The sequence below is a fragment of the Condylura cristata genome, unplaced genomic scaffold (assembly GCF_000260355.1).
Source record: "Condylura cristata isolate star-nosed mole 26May11 unplaced genomic scaffold, ConCri1.0 scaffold00017, whole genome shotgun sequence".
Lineage (NCBI taxonomy): Eukaryota > Metazoa > Chordata > Mammalia > Eulipotyphla > Talpidae > Condylura > Condylura cristata.
This window is the reverse complement of record NW_004567118.1, coordinates 15,045,835-15,060,725: the sequence shown is the minus strand read 5'-3', so window position 1 is coordinate 15,060,725 and position 14,891 is coordinate 15,045,835. Positions and strand designations below refer to the sequence as shown.

Below are 14,891 nucleotides of genomic sequence, written 5' to 3'. Positions count from 1 at the left end.
AAGCAGTTTACTGCCATACCTGGACCCCATTTCCCTTACTGCAAAGCAACCAGCATATCTAATTCTTATCTGTCCTTTTTATTTTTCACTTAATATAAGTATTCAGAAAATGTCTTCATTGGCTATCTGTATAATAATTTTATTGCTTGGATGTTTGCTGATTTACTTGTTCCCTCCCTGTTAATGAAAATCTTAAATGTCCTGGGCTTCTTTTTTTGATATTACGCAATGATGTTATACATGTACTTAATCAAAGGTTATTTTATGTCTGTGTATAAATCCCACTTTTGAGAAATATTTTAAATTGCCTAATATTGGTCGCAGTTTGCTTCTTATAGCCTACATATTCCATTTTGGGATGACCTAACTAAAATGTCCTAAAAGAGGGAGAGGGGTGGTAGGATACCATCTCAACAAGGTATGGTAGGGATGTCACACTTGGCTTGTTGAACTTAGATTCCAAGTGTTCGGCATGGTGTGAATATACTGTCTCTCCAGTAACTGGCGGTTGGTCAGTCAGGAGACTTCTTCTGTGAGGTTCAGGAAGCTCAGGACAGATATCATTTTAATTTGTGCCTATAACAAATGAATTCCCCAGACTTGCTTGAATCCCCTTGTGTGTTTGTTTCAGCTAGAACTTTTTTGCTCTTTTGAATACTAAAGTTACTTCTTAGTAGATTTATAAGAAACATGTATTCCCTCAGATTTAATGGCATTCTGGATCTTCTTAAATTCAGACTTTGCTTTTATTGTTTTCCACTATTTTGCTTTTTGTTAATTTTTAAATTATTTATTTGCTTTTAATTTTTTCTTATTTTTTCTGTTTGAGAACAAAGTTTGGCTATAGTGGCATAAGAATTGTTAAGTAACAAGGACATTGGATTTCATAATTCTTTTTATATTTTAAAGAAAAAATCATTCTTTGAGTAATCACTTATGGTCTACTTTTGTCTTCCATTTAATCAAATGGTTACTTCTTTGGTATATTTCTTATTCGGTATTTATGATTTGGGTTTAAACTTTTTTCAAGCTGGTTGCATAGCTGACAGGTTTGTTTTTTTTAAGATTTTTTTTTTTTAATGCTTACAGGCCAGGGTTATGGTGGGTGAGAGGATTCACCAGAGGCAGAGTGGGAATAGAACAGGCAGATGTACTGAAACACATTGCTAAGGGGAGCAGTGGGCAGGTCAGGAGAGGTCTGCTGTGCATGGGTCAGCTCCCTGGCTGGGGTTCGAACTGGGGTTGCAGTGGCTTCTGAGAGCTGCATTGTGCAGAGCTTTAATCCATTGAGCCACCAGGGAGGGCCCTGTTCTTGTTTTTTAAAAAAAGTTTATTTTGCAGAGGTATAGGAATTCTGATGACACATCATGGAATTAGTGTTCTCTTTCTTTTGCCTTTAGGGTTGTGTGGTTGACATTTTTCAAAGCTCTGCATGCTGTTTGTAATTTCAGTATCATACCACAGGCAGGGACAAAGGACTTGCAGTCTGGCAATATTTTTTTGGTTTTTTTTTTCCTTCCTACCAAGAGAAGTCTTTCTAGGATGTGATCAGAAGGGATTTGTGAATGTGACTTCTTCTTGCTCATGGAGGCTATATTAGTGCGCCATTAGTCTGTTTGTTGACAGACTTGAAGGTGAAGAGGAAGCAAGAACTTTAACAAGAAGGCTGAGCTTTGTGTGATGAGGGCTGCTGACTGGACAGAGCACATTCCTTCAGTGGTACTCAGGCTGCCCACTTGTTTCAGTTATAATTAGAGGCATTACTTTGAAGAGATTCAAAGTGAACTTATATTTATCTGTGAGTAATTTAAAGGTCTTCCTCATAGTTTAAATTACTTCTTTCAGAGTAATTTTTATGCCCTTACTACATTTTCAGAGGCTTGAATAGTCTTTTCCTCAAGGAATTTTCAATGACTAGCTGTGTACTGTTCTTGTAGTCCTTTCCGGTCTGATCAAGAATTAGGAGGGGAAATAAGTTTCTTCTATTCCATCGATTCAGCTTTTGCTTTGTTATAGAACTGGGTATATGCATTATCTCATCTGTTGGGTACTGTGAGGTAGAAGTTGCTGCTCCATTCTGTATTTGGTACGTCATACTGCTTGTAGGAAGTGGAATTGGACTTCAGACTCAGTTCTGTCTGACTTTAAATTCAGAACCCATGAGCCAAGAGATTTACTTCATTATTCTCCAGGATAGCAGACATATATATCATGCAAGTAGATGAGCAGTTAAGTTTGAGTTTTCCTTGTGAAAAAGGTATGATGTCCCTTCCATAAGGAAGGGTGATTAATGCTAATGTTCTGGATACACAGGCCCCTTCCACCCATCTTTTAACAATGTCATTGCTGGTTTTTGGCAAGATTCTCTTAAAATCCTTAATTAAAAAACAATCAGGCCCTCCCCGGTGGCGCAGCGGGTTAAAGCACAGCACTGAGAATCTAAAGCCGCTTCCTCATGAGTTCGATTCCCGCCTGCCCCGGAGGTGACCACATGGCGTGGCAGACCTCTCCTGACCCGCCCGCTGCTCCCCTCAGCAGTGTATTTCGTTGATCTGCCTGTTCTGCACTCCACTCTGTCTCTGGTGAATTCTCTCACCCTCCACATCTCTGGCTTGTATCCCAGTTCTGTATGCACAAATAAAATAAAATCTTTAAAAAAAAAACAAAAAACAAAAAAAAACCAATCAAAGTGATTGACATATGTGGCTTAAAAGCCAATTAATTTTTGAGAGTCATCTGAAAAAAAAAACACCAGTTTTCTACTCTTTCTCACTTGTTCAATTCTGTTAGCTATTGGTATTTTACTATTTACTACAGGTATTTAAAAATATACTTTTTTTTTCTTCTCCTAGTCCTACACATAGATTGATTTGGTGCATGAACTTAGTGCTATGAGGACTTAAATGGTGGTCACTTAATACATGTGTCTAGGATAAAGATATGTATGTTAGGTTAGCAAAATAGTTGTGCTTTTTATGGTAATAGAGCTCATAGAGGTTGCAGTATAAAGAAAAGAGTAAGACTATAATAAGGAACTAGAATAACAAGTTAGGATTTTTAGCCTGATACAATGGAAAGAGCAGACAGTAATTCAGAGACACTGAGGTAGAAATGTTCTTTTTTCTATACTTGAAGATTGACTTAGATTTCTTAATATTTTTTTCTTAAAGAACATTGAAATAAATATCTTTATCAACCTGCAATTTAGAGATCAATGAAAAGTAGATATAATGGGCTCTCCCTGGTGGCACAGTGGGTTAAAGCACTGCATTATGAAGCTTTCCGAAGCCACTGGGAACGAGTTCAATTCCCAGCCAGGGAGCTGACACACATGGTGGGGCAGACCTTTCCTGACCCGCCCACTGCTCCCCTCAGCAGTGTATTTCAGTCTATCTGCCTGTTCTGTTCCTACTCTGTCTCTGGTGAATCCTCCCACCCAGCACAGCTCTGGCCTAAACCCTAGTTCTGTAAGCATAAATAAATAAATCTTAAAAAAAAAAAGTAGATATAGTAAGACTCTTGATAGATTTGCCAAATTGCATTCTTGTAATGTCTTACCATTTATACTTACTTGTCCATTTATTAATTCAGTCACTCAGCAAAGATTTGATTGATTGTCTTTTATACCCCAGATCTTGTTCAAGGTGCTAGGATAACAACTATGAGAGAAATGAAACCATTCTTGTGGAATTTCCATTTTAGTTAGGTGGGGGAGAATGAGGAAGATGATAACTAATAAACACATACTGTGCTAGATGATGCTAATTGTTATGGTGGGGTTGATGTTGTGGGTTGCTATAATATAAAGCGTGGTCTGGGAAAGCCTCTCTCAAAGCTTTGAGAGAAGTGGAGGGGTAATCCTGGTAAGGATTTGCGGGAAGGGCATTCAGAGTGTGCAGTCTGGTAGAATTATGTTTGTTATAGTCAAGATCAGGAAGGCAGTTTATCTGGAATTGGGTTGGCAAGGTGGTGTCTTAGAGGTGGTGATGATCTAGGGTTTTGTAGACTATTAGGAGGACTTGAGAATTTTTGAGTATAGAGAAAGTTAAAACAGGTTACAGTGAAGCTACAGATACCTATCACCTAGATTATAGCATTTAAATTTTATTATGCTTGTTTTTTTCTCAGATCTGTGTATCCGTCTTATTAGACAACATTTAAGTGTGAATTGCAAACACTTGACTACTTCCATTTTTTTTTAAAGATTTATTTATTCATACAGAACTGGGGTACAGGTGAGAGATGCGGAGGGTGAGAGGATTCACCAGGAACAGAGTGGGGAGCAGAACAGGCAGATCCACGAAGTACACTGCTGAGGGGAGCAGCGGGCGGGTCAGGAGAGGTCTGTCGCGCCATATGGTCATCTCTGGGGCAGGCAGGAATCGAACTCATGCGGAAGTGGCTTTAGCTTCTCAGTGCTGTGTTTTAACCTGCTGCGCCACCAGGAAGGGCCATTTTTTAAACTTAGTAATTAAAATTTAATAACTTCTAATTCAAGTTCAGCACTTCATTAATTTTTGTTAAGTACAGTTTAAGTACAATTATATGCACAAGTTTTAAGGATACATTTCCTGAACTTTGACAATACAGATAGTTCACCTATCTATATAATGATTATTTCTGTCAAGATACAGATCATGGTTATCCCTTAAGAAACTCCCCTATATCTATTCTCAGTTGATTTGTCCTCCACCTTAGCCAGAAGCAACCACTGCTCCTTTTTGCCTGCTTTGAAGTTCTTGTACTATTCTGTTACACAGTATGGATGCTTTTTGTGTAAGGTTTTTTTGACTCAGCATGTTTGTGAAAGTCATCCATGTTGTTGGATCTTTTTAGTGCTGAATAATATTCCAGAGTATGTACTGTATTGTTTCTTCTTTTAATAATGAATGGCTGGGCTAATTTGTAGCTTGTGCTTATTATGCTGTCATGAGGATTTTTGTAAGTTGTTTTGTAAACATGTTATCTCTCTTAGGCAAATGCCTTCAAGTGGAATTCTGCCTGATAGGGTAGGAATGTGGTTAGTTTTGTAACAGTTCTCTAAATCTCTTTCCAAAGTAAGTGTACTGTTTTACATTTCCCCCAGTGGTCATTAGTTGTTTCTCAGCCTCAGCAAAATTTGGTGTTGCCTGTATTTTTATCCTTAGCTATTCTGATGGGTAATATTTCCTGATTTAATTAGCTTTCCATGATTATGAAATGTTGCATTTTTTAATGTTTTTGTTGCCATTTGTTCATCTTTAGGACTTATCTGTATAATGTTTTTGCTTAGAGTTTTAGAAGCCGTTGGAGGATTTGGCAGAGGTAGACAGTGACGCCTCATGTAAAAACAGGGAAATACAAAAAGCAAATTTCGGTGGAACAGTTTGATTTTAATGTGTAGGCCATGGTGCTGGTATTAATACAAATTGGTAATAATGTGTGGGATGCTTATTACTCTCTGAAACAGAATGAGAGTGAACTTTTACGACCTGACAGCTATTTGCCACTTGCATATCATCCAAACGTGTGTATAGTTCACAGAAGTCTCTCTTTGTGCCAGAATGGAAATAAAAAAAATAAAAAGTTACCATCTCTTTATAATGTGGTTTGACTAACACTATCAATAGGTTGGAGGAGGACTTGTTTATGATAAAGAGTATATGTTAGACAGTGCAGTTATGCATTATTTTATTTAACAGAAATAACTTCTTAGGATTATTGACTTTCATTTTAGTGGTTGTTTGCTTTCATTGGACATGAAATAAGATATAGCAGTTTCAGGGAGGGAATTTTATATATATAATGTATATTATAAATATATAGTGTAACATTGGTTTATAGAACCATAAATTTTGTATTAAAGCTTCACATTTCAATATGTATATGTTTTTCTATACTCAGCACCAAAGTTCTAGTTTCCACTCTCAAATTGACCCCCTCTACTCCTTATTTCTATCCATCACCATCGCATCTGGTGCCCCCATATTTCTGTTAAGTCTGAGAGTTACTTTATTTTGTTAGCTATTTATATCCCACATGTGAGAGATACTATATAGTAATTTTCCTTTATGACTTATTTTATTTAGCAAAATCATCTCAAATTTTATCCATGTTGTTGCAAAAGATAGATTTCATCTTTTTAAATCACTGATGAAGAGATTTTAGGATGGAGAGTTGGATTTTTAGATCTTCCCTGGATAGGGACTCATTCAAATTTTTTGAGTAATAGAGAGAAATTTCAAAATCTGTATTTAATAATTGATCTTAAGCTGGCAGTGGAATGACTAGAAAATAAGGAGAAAAGATGATGAAGTTGTTTGGGAGTCAGTTTCAACATTAGCTAAATGTGAGATGTTGAGACCCTGAACTAATTTTGTTGTGATAACTGATAAAGACATTTAGATGAAAGACATATTGTCAAGGTCTTGAACTGGAGTGGGGCTGGCTGGTATATAAGATAACATGGTTACAGAAAAACCAGAATTTGATTGTTAAATTTAGACTTACATCTAATTTTAAATGTTAAATTTAAGTAATAAAATGTTCTTTAAGATTTTCAGTGAATCAGAAACCCAGGATGGTAATTGTAATAGCCTGGTGTATTTTTCATATTTCTATCTATTTAACGACTACTTAATTTTATCATTCTCTTCTGAAGTGCTTAATATTTTCAAAAAGCTTGAAAATGAATTCTTCATCGTACCTAGAAGATGCCACCTGCATTGTGAGGAACAATATATTGAAGGTTCAGAGTTAACTTTTGGGGTGTTTTCTTGGAGCTTTTGACTAAAGTGGTGTGCAAGGATGAGGTTTTGGTCAGCAACAGACTGCAAATGCAATGCTGTTTCCTATAAATAATCTCCGTGCATATTAGGCTGTACTTTCTAGGTTTATGTAAACACAACTTTGCTGTTCATACAAGGACAAAATTGTCTTATGGCATTTAATTCCTCTATTAGCAATACATGACCATATTCAATGTTGTGACACTAGGTGTCGCTAACACATTGAGCTAAGATACTGTGCAGATGTTCTCTTGAAAGGAAATATTTGCCCTAAAGCTTTTAGTGTAGTTTTTACACTAAAAGCATTAGAGAAAACATGCAAAGGCATATTTGAGGTAAATACCAATTAGTTTATTATTTATTAGAAGTTGGGTGCCAATAGACCTTGCCATGTTAAGATTGCTAGCCAGGAAACAATTTTTATGGGTTTCATTTGGGAGCAATCACCAGTTAGTGCTTTGGGAAACTGGCAGCAGAAAAAGTTTGAGTATGGAGCTCAATAAAGAAAAGGCCTTTTTTTTTTTGAGAGTATGGCCTTATTTTTTTGGTCCAGTCTCTTGTAAGAGGAAAACAGAGTAGTGTGGTGGAAGAGCATTGGATGTCACAAAGTGAACAAACCAGAAATGGACAATCCTAAAACAACTTTTGGAACCCACCTGTAATTATTTTTAGATTATTTAATTTTTACTTTATTTCAAATTTTTACTTTAAGTTTATTCTTAGCTGTAATTTTTTCTTACATAATGTTAATTTTTGGACAGTATTTGACTTCTCCCCTAACATGTAGTTTCCATAGCAGTAGTTTCTCACTACTGTTGCACCTGTGATCCATCAGCATATTCCCTTGTGCTTTTCCCTACCCTCCTGGATGCCTCAGATCTGTACTCAGATTCCAAGGCTCGTGTTTTTTCTGATCCTTTGTTGGTTTCTCTATATTCTACATATAAGTGAAACAATTTGATATTTATCTTTTTCTTTCTAATTTATTTCACTTAGCACAACCCCTTTCATCTTCCACAATGTTGCTGCAAGCCACATGATTTTTGATTGCTGAGTGCTATTCCCTGGTATGTTTGTATGACATTTTCTTCATTCATCTTCATTTTCTTCATGGTCCATTCATCTGTTTTGGGACGGTTAGATTGTTTACATATCTTGGCTATTGTAAATAGTGCTGCAGTAAACAGCTGTACAGGTTTCTTTTCCAATTTTTATGTTCTTTGGGTAGCTTCTTAGGAGTGGGATGTCTGGGTCATATGATAGGTCCATTTTTAGTGTTTTGAAGAGCCTCCACACAGACTTCCATTGTGGCTTCACCAGTTTACATGGAAACCGCATGTATTAATCGGAAACTTTTTTTATGAATTATGTTTCTTAAGGTGTCATAGTAGAGAAGTCTTGCCCTTGAACTTTAAGCTTTCTTTATACTTTAATGTGACTTTATGTGACTTTTGTTGATTTGATACAGGTACTCTATGTTGAGTTGGAAATGTATTGTCAATTGGAATCCTTATTTCATATATACTTTTTCCTATGCTAAAAAAGACTATTTTTCTGTTTCTATACTCTATAAAAATATAGCTTGCCTTTCTTGCCAATATCCAGTGTTCTGATTATGTCACCAGAGGTTAGTTTTTCGCATTCTTGAACTAAATTAAAAGTAAACATAGTAGGTAGTAGTTTAGTCTGTGCTCTTTTTGTCTGACTTCTTTTAGCAGTATGACACCGAGGTTCTTTCTGACTACTGTGCATACTTTGTTATTTTTGTCATGTCGATTTTTTTGTGAATAAAATGCATTTTTAAAAGCCCATCTTACAATGAATAGATGTTTTTGATGTTCCCAGTTTTTGAGTTTTAAGAATATTTAATCTGCTTTGAACATTCTTGTATATGTTTCTTGGATAGATATAAGTACTCATTTCTCCTAGAAAGTTGGAGGAGTGGATCTGCTGTCATAGTGTAGGTATATTTTAACATTAGTAGATACTACAAGACCGTTGTTTTGACCAAATGTTTTAGTGCAAGCAATGTATGAAAGTTTTACTTGCTGCACATTTTCATTAGCTCTTAGCATTGTCAGTCTTTCTAATTTTAAGTATTCTGGTGGATATTTCTCAGTTTCTCATTAGAGGGTTTGAAAAATGATTTTTATTTTGTAATATTTCAAACTTCCAGAAAACTTTATAGCTTGTTACCTGTTACCTAGATTTAACAATGATAGATACTTTGCTTTTTTTCTTTCTCAATGTCTTAATTTATGCATATATATATTTTCCTATATTTTTTTTTTTTAAAGATTTATTTATTTGTGCATACAGAACTGGGGTGCAGGCCAGAGGCTCAGGGGTGGTGAGAGGCTTCACCAGAGACAGAGTGGGAACAGAACAGGCAGATCGACGAAGTACATTGCTGAGGGGTGCAACGGGCAAGCCAGGAGAAGTCTGCCACGCCATGTGGTCACCTCCGGGGCAGGTGGGAATTGAACTCATGCGGAAGCGATTTTAGAATCTCAGTGCTGTGCTTTAACCCGCTGCGCCACCAGGGAGGGCCAATTTTTGCATATTTTTATGAACCATATATAAGTTGGTGAAAGAAGGCCTCCTCTTTTCATAAATAATTCAGTATATATTTCCTAAGAAAGAACTTACTATCTTACATAGTTATAGCATTTACTAAAACCAGGACATTCAAATTTTATTATGATACTATTATGTAATACACAGTCCTTTTTCTAATTTCATCATTTGCCCCAATAGTCCTTTATAACCATCCTTACACTTCACTTTTTTAATGATGTCATTTGATAAAAGAAATAGGGTTCGGGGGCCTCCCTAGTGGTGGTGAAAGGGATTAAGTCTCAGCTGTGAAGTTGTTGCCAGCCACTGCAGCAGGAGTTCGATCCCTGGCCAGGGAAGTGACCCACACGGCGCAGCAGACCTCTCTTCACCCGCTCTGTTGCTCGCCTCAGCAGTGTACTTCAGTCAGCCCACCTGCTCTATTCTCCATCCGCTGCACTCTACCTCTCTTCCCACACCTTTGTCCTACACCCCTGCTCTTGTATGTACAAATAAATAAGTCTTTAAAAATAAAAAAGACAAGAAAAGAAAAATATGGTTCAGATTTTAAATGTTTTACTCTGTTGTTAATGCTTTTTGTATTCTTGTTTATTTTAAGGTCATGTAATCATTTGCTTGTGTTTTCTTTTAGAAAATTGTTGTTTTTATCATTAGGTTTATAATCCATTGCAAATTGTTTTGTTTGTGTATGAAGTGCAGCTCAAGATTTTTTTTTAAAGATTTATTTATTCATGTATACAGAACTGGGCTACAGGCCAGAGGTGCAGGGGCAGTGAGAGGACTCACTGGAGACACAGTGGCCAGCAGAACAGACAGATTGACAAAGTAGACTGCTTAGGGGAGCAGCAGGTGAGACAGGAAAAGTCTGCCATGCCATGTGGGTCACCTCCCTGGCTGGGAATCGAGCTTATGCCGCTGTGGCCTTGGACACAGCATCATAGTACTGTGCATCAACTCATTGTGTCACCATGAGGGCCTGCGGGTCAAGATTTTTAAATTCAAGAAAAAGATTATCTTCTTGAGTTATACTACTATTTCTTGGAAGGACTGTTACTTCCCCTACTTAATTGCAATAATACTATGTATCTGTGTATAATTTTTGTTCTCTCTCTCTCTCTCTCTCTTTTTTGGTTTGGTACTTTATTTATTTATTTATTGATTTTTAAAACCTTTTACTTTGAAGAATCAGGGGCTCTTGGAAATTACTTAGTGTTTTGTGCACCCTCCATCAGCTTCTGCCAAAGGTGACATGTTATATAAACTAGTATAATATTAGCATACTGTCATTATTACCTTTTCGACTGCATGATTCTCTTACGCGGTGGGTGGTGGTGGGGCTGTCCTGTATATTGTGTGAAGTCACATTTATGACCTCTAATAGATGCCTGAAGCAGAGTCCCCCCACCCCCATAAAGATTGTGATAATTATAAATGTCCCCAGGAATTAAGAACTTCATACATTTTCTGTCTTTCCTCTATAATTCTTTAGAGTCATTGCCAGGTGTTAGAAGATGTAAATGTAACAAAGATCCGAGCACTGCCTTGAAGAGGTTATATTCAAGAGGTGGGAGATATCGCTATGTGATTGCAGTCAGTGTTGGTATTTCCCAAATGGGAGTGATTTTTGCCCTCATGGAGAAATTTGGCTATGTTTGCAAACATATTTTATGTCTGCATTTTTTATGATTGGGAGTTGCTGCTGGCCTATTCAATAAAACATATCCTGCTAAACATCCAGTGGTGTACAGGACAGCACCTCAAAACAAAGAATAGTCTAGTCCAAGATGTCAGTAGTGCTGCGGTCAAGAAACTCTTGACCTCAGAGATGGTGGTATTGGATGTGTAAGTTAAGCACTACTGACCACTACATGGTTATGAGACATCTGGAGGAATTTTGACCTGTGTGCTGCTCAAGGAAGTTTGATAATGATTATAATAATAACATGACCATTCGAATAAGCACAGTATAACACATTCTTTTAGATCCATTGCTAATTATTGGCTATTAATATACCTGTTTTAATTACTTGGTGTCAGTCTCCTGTTACAGATAAGGAAAATTAAAACTCATTTAACTAGCTCAGCATCTTCAGTACCTTTAAAAGAAATAGGCTTTATTTTTTTAGAACAGTTTTTTTAGGTTCATAACAGTTGAACAGAAAGTACAGAATGTTCCTGCCTCCACAAATACAGAACATCCATCATCAACATTATGTATCAGAGCACTGGATTCTATAGATTTGCCACAATAGGTAAACTTACATTGAGCTGTGTCACCTGAAAGCTTATTTCATCCACTTCTATTTCTGTGGGTTTTGACAAATGTTAAATGACCTGTATCCACTATGATAGTATCACTGTCTTTTATAAATCCCCTGTGTTTTGCTGCTTCACAGCTCAAAAATCTTTGTAGTTTTGCCTTCCCTGAATGGTATAGTTGGAATCATGCTGTATGTAGCTATTTCAGATTGGCTTCTTTAACTTAGTGATAAGCATTTAGGTTGCCCCCATGTCTTTTCATGGCTTAATAGTGCGTTTCTTTTACTGCCGAAAAATATTCCATTATTTCCTTGCATTGTGTATGGTATTATAATGGATATATGTTTAAAAATTAAGATACACATTTCTTAAATGCACAGATCTGAAGGCTGTACTTTGATGATTTTTCCCTGTGTTTGAGTACATGTATCATATAATGGAGGCATAGTATATGTCATTTTTATGTTTTTTTGGGGGGGTTCAGTATATATATTTTTTAGATTCACCTGTGTTATTGCATGTCGCAGTAGTTTGTATCCTTTGTTTTTATTACAGTTTTTTATTACACTGATTGGCTATATCACAGTTTGATTAGCTATTCTCCTAGATGTGCATTTGTGTTTCTGATTTGTAAAAATTCTATGGGGATACCTTTATAAGATGTACTCTGTTTTTGAGAGTGGAATTGCTGTGTTTTAGGGTAGTTGTATTTTTAACTTTATTAGAAATTGCCTACTATTTATGTAAGAGCTTGTACTATTACAGATTATGTACTTCCACCCCCAGTATTTGTGCATTCCAGTTGTTCCACTTCCAGTTACCATTGGTGCTCAGTTGGTTATATTTTATCAGCTTGTCAGCCCTGGTAAGTTAGTATGATACCTATTTTCCAGAAGAAAGACCTTAGATTTCTACTCAATTTGATAAGTTTCTCCTTTTTTTAATTTTTAAAATTTTTTAAAAGATTTATTTATTTGTGCATACAGAACTGGAGTACAGGCCAGAGGCTCAGAGGCTTCACCAGAGACAGAGTGGGGAACAGAACAGGCAGATCGATGAAATACACTGCTGAGGGGAGCAGCGGGTGGGTCAGGAGAGGTCTGCCACACCATGTGGTCACCTCTGGGGCAGGCGGGGATCGAACTCATGCTGAAGCGGCTTTAGATTCTCAGTGCTGTGCTTTAACTCGCTGCGCCACCAGGGAGGGCCAGTTTCTCCTTTTTAATATATCTGTTGCAAAAGTGTCTTCAATCAATGGATTATATCAGGATTGCTTTATAATACCAGCAAGATATGACACATTCTTTGGGAAGTGGAAAAAGGCTATAAACCAAGATTGGCTTATCTGTAGTGCTCTTTTCTCTCTTTCTCTTTTCACTTGGACATGTATTCAGCACAAAAGAGCAAGTTAAAGGGGATCCAGTTTTGTGTGTGAGTGATTATGAAGTGTTTATGACAGCTGCTAGGCTGACACTCTCTGTAATGGTGTTGCATTGACTTCTGAACACCTTCCAGTCTGCCTGCAGGCGTTTGTGTCTGTGTAGTCTGAGTGGTTTTACATTAACATCTACCCTGGGTAAGATCTTTTGACTACAGAAGTGTTACTTGCAAATGGAAGATACCATTAGGGCTGCATCAAAGCCCTGGAATGGTATTTGGATTGGTGGTGCTGAAGTAATGGCTGGGGTTTTGAAGTGTAATGTCTAAATCTGTGTTGCATAACGGGAGGAACATGTAAGTTTAAACTGATTTTCTTTGATCTTCCTTTCAAAAATCAGGCTGGGGGGAAAGGTTAAAGTCGCCTTAAAATACTCCTCTCTTTGTGTGCAAAAATTTGGAAGTATGAAAATATGATTACAAGTTCCATTCATTATTTGTGTTCTGTGGTTTTCATATTGTTCTTGAAACTCACTTCCTTCTTGCCTCAAGTTTTGTATTTTGAATTTAGTGTCAAGACCAAAATACAGACTGGGTTGCAGTCTGCTTTATGTGGTTAGCAAATATCTGTTCTATAAGTTGTTAGTCCTTACAAATATGCGTTTTAGGTGGTTTTGTGGTTTGCTTTTTTTTCTTGATGGCTTACAGAAAAGCTACAGAGATACTGACACTCTGACATTAACTGAATCATTTGTGGTTAGGTAAGCAAAAATAAAACAAAAAACTTGTTCCCTTCTTTCTCAGAAAGCTCGTTCTTGGAGCTTTCAGATGAACTACTTTTTTTTGCTGTTAGGAATACTTTCTTAAAACTGTGCTATCTTAACTGGTTGATCATTGGGGAAATGCTTTTACATATAAAACAAACTACTGGTAGTGGTTTGTTAGAGAAAACTCTGTTCTTTTTACAGATTTATTTTATTTATAAATGCATACAAGAGCTGGGGTGTAGGCCAGAGGGGTGTGAGTGTGTGTGTGGAGGGTGGGGAGGGATTCACTAGAGACAGAGTGGGGAGCAGAACACGCAGATTGACTGAAATATACTGCTGAAGGGTGCAGTGGGCAAGAAAGGAGAGGCTTGCTACACCATGTCAGCTTCCTGGCTGGGGATTGAATTCCTGCTGCAGTGGCTGACAGTACCTTCATAGTCCTGAGATTTAACCCCTTGTGCCACCAGGCAGGCCCTTTAAAACTGTTTTAACTACAGCATATTAGTAGTAGATTCTAATACCTCTTTGGTATGGTCATATTTGGGGCTATGTTTTCTTTATTTTCTTATGTCTGAACTGTAAACAGGGTGATACTAGAGAAAGTTTTTATTAGAAATTGTTTTCTGGTCGTCATGGCCACTTGTAGCTAGGTAAGGTTCTTTTGATGATTAAATATTTTCTATTACTCCTTAATTAAAAAATTGGTTACTTTTTAATTTAATTAAACCGGTGATGGCAGTCTTCTTTTTAGGGACATCATCAGTTCAGTGGATTGTCTGTATGATTAGTCCATGTGAAACAATTAGCAAAATTATATATTTGGATATTTAGGTGTATTAAGTGAGGTCCTTTTGTTACTTTAGGAGATGATTTCCTGAGTATAGACATTATTACTTCTTCATTCCACCAACTCCTATGTTTTTACCTTGTTTCCAAATTTTTGTTGGGGATAAATCAGGGCAAATTAAATTTATCTGTGTAATTTCCACTTTTCCCATATATACATGTCCATGCATGTATACAGTTTTAGGTTTTCATAAAAGTTGAATAGAGGCCCTCCCTGGTGGCAAAGCAGGTTAAAGCACAGCACAAAGAAGCTTAAGCTACTTCCACATGAGTTCAATCCCCGCCTGCCCTGGAGGAG

The 14,891-nt window shown here is 36.9% G+C and overlaps 1 protein-coding gene across 6 annotated transcripts in view; it reads left to right on the top strand.

Moving 5' to 3' along the window:
• BCAS3 (breast carcinoma amplified sequence 3) overlaps positions 1 to 14,891 on the top strand; it is a 453,152-nt gene that overhangs the window by 14,311 nt on the left and 423,950 nt on the right. The window lies entirely within an intron of this gene.